This window comes from Stenella coeruleoalba (genome assembly GCF_951394435.1).
Source record: "Stenella coeruleoalba genome assembly, chromosome: 10".
NCBI lineage: Eukaryota > Metazoa > Chordata > Mammalia > Artiodactyla > Delphinidae > Stenella > Stenella coeruleoalba.
Genome location: NC_137156.1, coordinates 67,872,927 through 67,885,281, shown reverse-complemented (window position 1 = coordinate 67,885,281; position 12,355 = coordinate 67,872,927). Strand labels below are relative to the sequence as shown.

Genomic DNA, 12,355 nt, shown 5'->3' with positions numbered 1-12,355 from the left:
GCACGACTCCTTTTCATATATCCCAAAAGTGTGAAAGGAACTGTGGCCAAAGAAAAAAATTTATTTATGAGATTTTACAAACATCCACACCTCTATATGAGAGCAACGGGTCAGTTTTTCTCCTAATACTCTGGGTAAGAAAACTCTAATTATTTCAAGAGAAAAAAGAGATGGTTAAATTCTTATTCTTCAATAAGCAACATTATGAGAGAACTGTTCTACATTTACTTGTCTTTATGATGAGCTATGCATGAACAGTATATGAAGTTACATTAATTTCATATTATTGAGCAAGTTCTTACAAATGAAATCCATAATTTGAATCTGTGACAAGTCTAATAGAGTCTTAATTTTAAGATCACTTGCTTTTATGAGAGTTCTAATTCCTGGGTGGTACTGCATTTCATACACTTCTCCACTGATGGTAATTCATGCATGCCTACAGCAAATGTTTGGTGACCAACAATGAGGTGCCAGGCACTGAGGCAAAGACAAAGTGTTTAATCCTTAGGGAGGTTATTTCCTGAAGACTCTGGTTTGGAAATATAAGCACACGCCTCAAATAAATGCAGAGGGATTCTCCCATCTCTTTCCATTTAATCTTCATGTTTCTAATTTGGGCCTCTGTGGAGATGCATGCCAACTACTTAGCATCTCTCTCATGATCACCCTCAGGTGCTTGAAAACAGCAAGTAGCCCCAAGGCCATACTACACTGTACAACCCAACAGGTTAGGAAATCTCTATTATAATTTCCTCACAGACGCATTTTCCAATTTAGATCCTTGGCTTTATTTCTCAAGTTCTTCAAGTTTTCCCACTTCATTCTAAATCACAGAGTAGAAATGCATAAAGGGGTTTCATTAAGGCAAATCAGTGCTGTGGTTTTCAAATTTATTTTTAGTATCAACTTTTCCCTTTTTTACAACAAGACCTTACACTATTCACCAACACATGAAAAATTGAAAAATATAGCTACTTTGTGCAAACAAAGGAGAGAAACGGAAATTTCTCCATGCAGCCTCAGGAGCAGTGGATTAAATTACCACAATTAACTTGATGTACCCTACATCTGTGGAATATCGGACTAGAAAATGATTCATCCCAAAACTGAGGCAGTAGACTTTGGAAGCAACTGTAGACTTGGGGTTTGCTGTCTGTGACTGATTTGTTTCTGATTTTTATGTTTATCTTAGTATAGTTTTTAGCGCTTGTTATCACTGGTGGATTTGTGTTTATTGGTATGGTTGCACTCTTTAAAAAATTTTTTTTTTAATTTTAATAATTTTATTTATTTATTTACTTATTTTTCTTTCTTTTTTCTCACTTTTCTTCTGAGCCATGTGGCTGACAGGGTCTTGGTGCTCCAGACTGGTGTCAGGCCTGAGCCTCTGAGGTAGGAGAGACAAGTTCAGGACACTGGACCACCAGAGACCTCCTGGCCCCATGTAATATCAATTGGCAAGAGCTCTCCCACAGATCTCTGTCTCAACGCTAAGACACAGCTCAACCCAATGGTCAGCAAGCTCCAGTGCTGGATGCCCCATGCCAAACAACTAGCAAGACAGGAACACAACCCCACCAATTAGCAGAGAGGCTGCCTAAAATCATACTAAGCTCACAGACATCACAAAACGCACCACCGGATGTGGCCCTGCCCAATAGAAAGACAAGATCCAGCCCCACCCCCCAGAACACAGGCACAAGTCCCCTCCACCAGGAAGCCTACACAAGCCACTGTACCAACCTCACCCACTGGGGGCAGACACCAAAAACAATGGGAACTACAAATCTGCAGCCTGCAAAAAGGAGACCCCAAACACAGTAAGTTAAACAAAATAAGAAGACAGAGAAATATGCATCACGTGAAGGAGCAAGGTAAAAACCCACCAGACTAACAAACGAAGAGGAAATAGGCAGCCTTCCTGAAAAAGAATTCAGAATAATGATAGTAAAGATGATCCAAAATCTTGGAAATAAAATGGAGAAAATACAAGAAACTTTTAACAAGGACCAAGAAGAACTAAAGAGCAAACAAACAATGATGAACAACACAATAAATGAAATTAAAAATTCTCCAGAAGGAATCAGTAGCAGAATAACTGAGGGAGAGGCATGGATAAGTGACCTGGAACCTAAAGTAGTGGAAGTAACTACCACAGAGCAGAATAAAGAAAAAAAAATGAAAAGAATTGAGGACAGTCTCAGCGACCTCTGGGACAACATTAAACGCACCAACATTCCAATTATAGGGGTCCCAGAAGAAGAGACAAAGAAAGGGCCTGCGAAAATATTGAAGAGATTATAGTTGAAAACATCCCTAACACGGGAAAGGAAATAGTCAATCAACTCCAGGAAGCGCAGAGAGACCGATATAGGATAAATCCAAGGAGAAACACGCCAAGACACATATTAATCAAACTAACGAAAATTAAATACAAAGAAAAAATATTAAAAGCAGCAAGAGAAAAGCAATAAATAATATACAAGGGAATCCCCATAAAGTTAACAGCTGATCTTTCAGCAGAAACTCTGCAAGTCAGAAGGGAGTGGCAGGACATATTTAAAGTGATGAAAGGGAAAAACCTACAAACAAGATTACTCTACCCAGCAAGGATCTCATTCAGATTTGATGGAGAAATTAAAACCTATACAGACAAGCAAAAACTAAGAGAATTCAGCACTACCAAACCAACTCTACAACAAATGCTAAAGGAACTTCTCTAGGCAGGAAACACAAGAAAAGGGAAAGACCTACAAAAACAAACCCAAAACAATTAAGAAAATAGTAATAGGAACATACATATTGATATTTACCTTAAATGTAAATGGATTAAATGCTCCAACCAAAAGACATAGACTGGCTGAATGGATACAAAAACAAGACCCATATATATGCTGTCTACAAGAGACCCACTTCAGACCTAGGGATACATACAGACTGAAAGTGAGGGGATGGAAAAAGACAGTCCATGCAAATGGAAATCAAAAGAAAGCTGGAGTAGCAATTCTCATATCAGACAAAATAGACTTCAAAATAAAGACTATTACAAGAGACAAAGAAGGACACTACATAATGATTAACGGATCAATCCAAGAAAGATATAACAATTGTAAATCTTTATGCACCCAACATAGGAGCACCTCAATACATAAGGCAAATGCTAACAGCCATAAAAGGGGAAATCGACAGTAACAAAATAGTAGGGGACTTTAACACCCCACTTTCACCAATGGACAGATCATCCAAAATGAAAATAAATAAGGAAACCCAAGTTCTAAATGACACATTAAACAAGATGAACTTAATTAATAGATATAGGACATTCCAAACAAAAACAACAGAATACACTTTCTTTTCAAGTGCTCATGGAACATTCTCCAGGATAGATCATATCTTGGGTCACAAATCAAGCCTTGGTAAATTTAAGAAAATTGAAATCGTATCAAGTATCTTTTCCAACCACAACACTATAGACTAGATGTCAATTACAGAAAAATACTGTAAGCAATACAAACACGTGGAGGCTAAAGAATACACTACTAAATAACCAAGAGATCACTGAAGAAATCAAAGAGGAAACCAAAAAATACTTAGAAACAAATGACAATGAAAACACGACGACCCAAAACCTGTGGGATGTAGCAAAAGCAGTTCTAAGAGGGAAGTTTATAGCAATACAATCCTACCTCAAGAAAAAAGAGAAATCTCAAATAAACAACCTAATCTTACACCTAAAGCAAGTGGAGAAATAAGAACAAATAAACCCCAAAGTTAGCAGAAGGAAAGAAATCATAAAGATCAGATCAGAAATAAATGAAAAAGAAATGAAGGAAACAATAGCAAAGATCAATAAAACTAAAAGCTGGTTCTTTGAGAAGATAAACAACATTGATAAACCATTAGCCAGACTCATGAAGTAAAAAAGGGAGAAGACTCAAATCAACAGAATTAGAAATGAAAAAGAAGTAACGACTGACTGCAAAAATACAAAGGATCATGAGAGATTACTACAAGCAACTCTATACCAATAAAATTGACAACCTGGAAGAAATGGACTAATTCTTAGAAAAGCACAACCTTCCGAGACTGAACCAGGAAGAAATAGAAAATATAAACAGACCAATCACAAGCACTGAATTTTAAACTGTGATTAAAAATCTTCCAACAAACAAAAGCCCAGGACCAGATGGCTTCACAGGCAAATTCTATCAAACATTTAAAGAAGAGCTAATACTTATCCTTCTCAAACTCTTCCAAAATATAGCAGAGGGAGGAACACTCCCAAACTCATTCTATGAGGCCACCAACACCCTCATACAAAAACCTGACATAGATTTCACAAAAAAAGAAAACCAGAGGCCAATATCACTGATGAACATAGATGCAAAAATCCTCAACAAAATACTAGCAAACAGGGGGCCTCCCTGGTGTGCAGTGGTTAAGAATACGCCTGCCAATGCAGGGGACATGGGTTTGAGCACTGGTCCAGGAAGATCCCACATGCTGTGGAGCAACTAAGTCCATGCTCCACAACTGCTGAGCCTGCACTCTAGAGCCCGCGAGCCACAACTACTGAACCCACATGCCACAAAACTGAAGCCTGCATTCCTACAGCCTGTGTTCCACAACAAGAGAAGCCACAGCAATGAGAAGCCTGTGCACCTCAACGAAGAGTGGCCCCTACTCGCCACAACTAGAGAGGTCCTGCACGCAGCATGGAAGACCCAACACAGCTAAAAATAAATAAATAAATAAAAAATACTAGCAAACATAATCCAACAGCACCATTAGAAGGATCATACACCATGATCAAGTGGAGTTTATCCCAGGAATGCAAGGATTCTTCAATATATGCAAATCAATCAACGTGATACACCATATTAACAAACTGAAGGATAAAAACCATATGATAATCTCAGTAGATGCAGAAAAAGCTACTGACAAAATTCAACACACATTTATGATAAAAACCCTCCAGAAAGCAGGCACAGAGGGAACCTAGCTCAACAAAATAAAGGCCATATATGACAAACCCACAGCAAACATTGTTCGTGAAAAACTGAAACAATTTCCCCTAAGATCAGGAACAAGACAAGGTTGCACACTCTCACCACTCTTATTCAACATAGTTTTGGAAGTTTTAGCTGCAGCAATCAGAAAAGAAAAAGAAATAAAAGGAATCCAAATTGGAAAAGAAGAAGTAAAACTGTCACTGTTTGCAGATGACATGATACTATACATAGACAATCCTAAAGATGCTACCAGAAAACTACTAGAGCTAATCAATGAATTTGGTAAAGTAGCAGGATACAAAGTTAATGCACAGAAATCTCTGGCATTCCTATACACTAATGATGAAAAATCTGAAAGAGAAATTAAGGAAACACTCCCATTTACCACTGTAACAAAAAGAATAAAACACCTAGGAATAAACCTACCTAAGGAGACAAAAGACCTGTATGCAGAAAGCTATAAGACACTGATGAAAGAAATTAAAGACAATACAAACAGATGAAGAGATATACCATGTTCTTGGATTGGAAGAATATTGTGAAAATGACTATACTACCCACAGCAATCTACAGATTCAACGCAATCCCTATCAAACTACCAATGCACTTTTCACAGAACTAGAACAAAAAACTGGACAATTTGTATGGAAACACAAAAGACCCCGAATAGCCAAAGTAATCTTGAGAACGAAAAACGGAGCTGGAGGTATCAGGCTCCCTTACTTCAGACTGTACTACGAAGCTACAGTAATCAAGACAGTATGGTACTGGCACAAAAACAGAAATATGGATCAATGGAACAGGATAGAAAGCCCACAGACAAACCCACGCACATATGGTCACCTTATCTTTGATAAAGGACACAAGAGTATACAATGCAGAAAAGACAGCCTCTTCAATAAGTGGTGCTGGGAAAACTGGACAGCTACATGTAAAAGAATGAAATTAGAACACTCTCTAACACCATACACAAAAGTAAACTCAAAATGGATTAAGACCTAAATGTAAGGCCAGACACTATAAAACTCTTAGAGGAAAACATAGGCAGAACACTCTATGACATAAATCACAGCAAGATCCTTTTTGACCCCCCTCCTAGAGAAATGGAAATAAAAACAAAAATAAACAAATGGGACCTAATGAAACTTCAAAGCTTTTGCACAGCAAAGGAAACCATAAAGAAGATGAAAAGACAACCCTCAGAATGGGAGAAAATATTTGCAAATGAAGCAAGTGACAAAGGATTAATCTCCAAAATATACAAGCAGCTTATGCAGCTCAATATCAAAAAAACAAACAACCCAATCCAAAAGTGGGCAGAAGACCTAAATAGACATTTCTCCAAAGAAGATATACAGATTGCCAACAAACACATGAAAGGATGCTCAACATCACTAATCATTAGAGAAATGCAAATCAAAACTACAGTGAAGGGCTTCCCTGGTGGCACAGTGGTTGGGAGTCCGCCTGCCAATGCAGGGGACATGGGTTCGTGCCCTGGTCCTGGAAGATCCCGCATGCCATGGAGTGGCTGGGCTCGTGAGCCGTGGCCGCTGGGCCTGCGCATCCGGAGCCTGTACTCTGCAGCGGGAGAGGCCGCAGCAGTGAGAGACCCGTGTACCGCAAAAAAAACAAAAAAAACAAACAAAAAAACTCCACTACAGTGATGTATCACCTCACACCAGTCAGAATGGCCATCATCAAAAAATCTACAAACAGGGACTTCTCTGGTGATCCAATGGTTAAGAATCCGCCTTCCAATCCAGGGGACACGGGTTCGATCCTTGGTCTAGGAACTAAGATCCCACATGCCATGGGGCAACTAAGCCCACGCACTGCAACTACTGAGCACGTGAGCCACAACTAGAGAGCCCACGTGCCACAAAAAAAACAAAAACCCCACACACCGCAATGAAGATCCCACGTGCTGCAACTAAGAACCAACACAGGCAAATAAATAAATAATTAATTAATTAAAAAAAAATCTACAAACAATAAATGCTGGCGAGGGTATGGAGAAAAGGGAACCCTCTTGCACTGCTGGTGGGAATGTAAATTGATACATCCACTATGGAGAACATTATGGAGGTTCCTTAAAAAACTAAAAATGAAACTACCATATGACCCAGTAATCCCACTACTGGGCATATACCCTGAGACAACCATAATTCAAAAAGAGTCATGTACCAGAATGTTCACTGTAGTACTGTTTATAATAGCCAGGACATGGAAGCAACCTAAGTGTCCATCAACAGATGAATGGATAAAGAAGATGTGGCACATATACATAATGGAATATTACTCAGCCATAAAAAGAAATGAAATTGAGTTATTTGTAGTGAGGTGGATGGACCCAGAGTCTGTCATACAAAGTAAAGTAAGTCAGAAAGAGAAAAACAAATACCATATGCTAACACATATATATATGGAATCTTAAAAAAAAATGGTTCTAATGAACCTAGGGGAGGACAGGAATAAAGGCGCAGACATAGAGAATGGACTTGAGGACACATGGATGGGGAAGCGTAAGCTGGGACGAAGTGAGCGAGTAGCACTGACATATATATACTACCAAATGTAAAACAGATAGCTAGGTGGAAACAGCTGTATCGTCCAGGGAGATCAGCTCGGTGCTCTGTGACCACCTAGAGGGGTGGGATAGGGAGGGTGGGAGGCAGATGCAAGAGGGAGGGAATATGGGGATATATATACACATATAGCTGATTCACTTTGTTATACAGCAGAAACTAACACAACATTATAAAACAATTATACTCCAATAAAGATGTTAAAAAAAAAAAGACACCTGTTCTCCTTGCTTAAAAGAAAAAAAATACAGCTACTTTGGTTGAATGAGAGGCAGAGAGAAGGGACAGGAGCAGGAATCTTCCCTACTCAGGCCTCTCTCCTAACCACCACCTGTCCCTAAGACACTTCAGGGCTCCAAAAAACATTTTTATGACTCCTACTACAATTCAAGAGTTCTTGGACTTCCCTGGTGGCGCAGTGGTTGAGAATCCGCCTGCCAATGCAGGGGACACGGGTTCAAGCCCTGGTCCGGGAAGATCCCACATGTTGCGGAGCAACTAAGCCTGTGCGCCACAACTACTGAGCCCGTGCGCCACAACTACTGAAGCCCGTGTGCCTAGAGCCTGTGCTCTGCAACAAAAGAAGCCACCGCAATGAGAACTCCATGCACCACAACGAAGAGTAGCCCCTGCTCGCTGCAACTAGAGAAAGCCCGTGCACAGCAACGAAGACCCAACGCAGCCAAAAATAAATAAATAAATATATTAAAGAAAAAAAAAGAGTTCTTTCTAGCCTTCCTCTCTCTTTTTTATTATTTCAACAAGCATTTGTGAACACCTATCATGTTCCAGAAACTACGCAAGATGCTGGGAATGGAGAAATGAAATGGTCCCTATCCTCAAAGGTTCTGAGTCTACTGGGAAAGAGACACAGATAAAACAAAAATTACAACACAATGTGAAAATGCTATAATTAACTGCACAGAAATGGGCTGACAAGCTCCACTGGGATGAAGGTAGGCTGCCTAAATGAGACATTGGGACAAATTCTTGCAATTTTGCTAGACTTTTAGCATTTGGTAAGGGGTAGTTAGAGATGAAGAGAAGGGGGTTCCAGGAGAAGTGTGTGCCAAGTACAGACCCTCTTAAGTATGAGGCAGCTTGAGGGTAGAGAAGCTCAGATCATGAGTTAAGAGGGCACTGGAGAGCTGGGGTGTGTTGTGCAATGTAGAGTGGACAAACCCATGGAGTGCATTATACGTGAGGGTTGTCCCAGCTTGGCTATCACCAGGAGTACCTCCCAGCTTATTAAAAGTACAGATTCCTGTGTCCCATCCCAGATCTTCTGGATCAGAATCTCTAGAGGAGAGGACTCCTGGAGGGGGCCCAAGAATCTGTATTTTTAAAAAGGTCTGAATTGGTTCTTAGGATTAGCAAGTTTGGAAAACCCCATTATGGGCCTTACAGAAGATCTGAAAATTCAACTATGAGAAGCAATGTTGATCTCATAAGTTTTTAGGATGATCACTAGGGCTGCAGTGTGGAAGCCAGGTTGGTTAACACAGAAAATACTCCAAAGACAAAGCAGAGTAGCCCCAGCAAGCTATGATGCAGTTTTGGGACCGAAGAGAGGTGAATGGATGCGAGATGTATTTAGGGGACAAAGCTGACCAGATTTAGCAGTTAACTGAATGTGATAGTGTCAACCAGAGAAGATACAAGGAGGAAGATATAAAGTTCAGAAGTGCATACTGGATTTGAGGTCTCTGGGACATGTAGGTGAACAAAAAACCAGCTAGCTGGAAGCCCAAGCCTGAAGCTCAGGGGAAGATGTGGGGGCGGGGGGTGGATAGAGCCCTGGTACTCATCAGCTTGCTATAGCAGCAGCAACAGCGGCCCCTTAATGAGTGTCTTCTGTGTACCAGGCATTGTTTAAAGCGTTTCTTTTCTTGCCTAATTGCATTTAATCCTCATAACGGTTATTTCGCCTCTGAAGAAACTGAGAGTCAAAGATTCTGACTTGAAATAAAAAGGTAGAGTGGTACAGTTAGAATTCAAATCTGAAGCTGTTTGACTTCAAAGCCCATGCTTTACCTGTATTTCATCTTATGAAATAAGCATTGGGAAAAGAAAGTGTGTGGTGGAAGGGAGGAGGGGATCCCTGGGCAAATATATCTGGAAAATGCTGCAAACCACATCTTACCCTAGATATGCACAGTTGAGTGTCTGTGAATGAAACCTAGCTAGCCCCAGGATCCCTACCGCCCACATGGGGCACCTGACCCTACTGATTAGAAAGGCCATGCCAAGCCCCATTCCAGCTCTGCTGGTGGCACCTAGTCTCTTTCAGGTTCATGACATTCTCCACCCAAAAGGCTGAGAGATCGGGGAGGGGGAATACTTTGTCTGCTTTGGAACAAGCAGAAAATTGTCTGAATGACAAATGATCCCAGAAAACAGATTCTTTCCATTTTCTCTAAAGCAAAAGAGACACATGAGTAAATCTGTTATCACATATTCTGAAAATTACAATAGCATTGCTATAATTATATAGCCCCTACAAGGTCTTTAGAAATCATGTACTTATCATGAAAATGAACAAAATGGTAACTTAATGATCAGTTATGCAGGGAGCTACAAACAGTTGTTTTTACTCTAATGATTTATGCTCCCATCCCAGGATCAGGCTTCCAATTTTAACAATAAAAAGCATGTAAATGAATAAATGGGGGTGAAGTGAGGCTGAGACTCCGCTGACAGGACAGCACAATGCTGAGTCAGTTCATCTTTGCCATCTCCAACATCAAACCATAATGCTTCTGAGGAAGGTGTACCTCCATGTGAGGAAGGTGGGGGCAGGGGGATTGACCCTGCCTTCTTTATGATTTGCTAATCATGCCTACGGGGACTAAAGAAGTGCTACACTTCTTCACTGCTCAGCTGAAGGTCAAGCAGTCTTAAGTATTCTAGAAAAGTAACCATGCTAGCCCTTGAGGTCAAAAAAGCAATGTTAAAACAGCAGCTGCCATCTTGGCTGCTCTCATTCTATCTTTCTGATCTTGCTTCCCTCCTCCCTCATTACTCACCACTTATATTGATAATCTTTAGTTCTGTGATTTCCAGTTGTTCATGATGTGAACATTACTGTTCTTTTTAATTTCATTCCTTTACTCACGTTTTTCTCTGTTTAGCATAATACCCCACACCCTACAGATCTGGCCTGTTGTAACTGCATAAATCCTCTGATTAAGGATACCAGAATACATATTATTTACACTTATTAACTTGTTCTTGTCACTATTTCTGCTGCTGTTTCTGTGCCTCGGTGAAGCAAAGTCTTGCTGTTTAATAGGTCATGAGGGAGTCCTGATGGGAAGAGCAGAGCTTACAAAAGCCAAAATAAACACACACAGAATAGAAAAATCTTGATTGTTTCCTGAACAGAAGCTAGAAAACTCAAAATATTTATATCTGTCAGACATTCTACTAGATATTTTCTAGGCTTTTAAAGTATGACTGAGAAGCTCAGGAAAAATCTCAGGGAATAAACAGCAAATAAAGATTTCCTAAGTACTAAAACTTTGAAGGGTTTAAGAATTCTAATTTTTTAAAAGTTTAAGATATAGGAACAGTGTCTACTGCACTATGTCAAAACCTTTCTTACTTTCCCTTAATATTGAAAAATTGATGATATTATTTAAAAAACAATATTAGAGTAACATAGCTAACATGGTATAGAGATAAGACTTCAATTTAAGTCTGTAAGTTGTAATATTAAGCCTGTACTAGTTCCTGTAGTCAATTGTCTTTCATGATACATATTTAAATAGTGAAAGTAAGATTTAATATTGATCAAAAATAAACCAATTTAAAAATAGTATGTCTCTAAATATTATATACCTAGAAATGTGCACAAATGGATAGATCTGAGACTACAAAGGACTTTCTCCTTCATTTTCCTCTTTTGCTTCATGTCTTTCCCTCCTCTTGATATCCTGTGCACACAGACTAAGTCTACCCTTTCTGCTATGGCCCTGCACAACTAGTTCACCAGATCTCTCCCACCAGGTTCTATGCCGTGCCATTATAATATGGTAGCCACTAGCCACATGTTGTTATCTATATTTAAATTTAATTAAAATTAATAAAATTAGTAACTCAGTTCTCAGTCACACATGCCACATTTCAAGTGCCAAACAGCCACATGTAGCTAGTGGCTACCACGCAGACCATAATCTTCTGCCATATATAGAACATTTATATCATCCTAGAAAGTTCTATTGGACAGCACAGCTCTCTAGGGTCAGGGGAGGGAGTGGTCACTGAGACAAAGAGCTCTGTATTACTGCACAGCAGCATCGTTCCAAAGCACAAAATTATAATGCTGTCAACACTAGGGTCAGGATACACAGGTGGGGTTTGGGGGTTGGAGGAAAGGTGTTCAGAGGGCCAGGTTCAGGAATGGTACTCTTCCGGGCAAGCGTTCCTGGTCTCTAAGGCTTAGAAATGGGCACGTGATAGGCAAGTAGACTTCTGAAAACCTAGCAATCAAAGCATAGATGAGGAAGTCTACACAGATGAGCTGGATCAAAATTGTGAGCCAGGAGTATAGGGCCCACGTAGGGCAGTCTCACATGTCAATGGCCAGGGATCTGGGACAAGAATCCAGGAAGTCAGATAGCATATAAAGAATTGCCAGTGAGCAGGTCCCATGTGGTCTGCCCTTTGGCCCCTTCTTAACTTTTTGCTGAGAGTGGGGCAGGCTTGAGACCCATATGTGTGCATAAAGTAACTTGCAGCTTCACAAAAGAT

General features: G+C 40.0%; 1 protein-coding gene across 11 annotated transcripts in view; it reads right to left on the bottom strand.

Annotated features, from left to right (window-relative positions):
- DOCK3 (dedicator of cytokinesis 3) overlaps positions 1 to 12,355 on the bottom strand; it is a 408,834-nt gene that overhangs the window by 144,594 nt on the left and 251,885 nt on the right. The gene's annotated exons all lie outside the window — the stretch shown is intronic.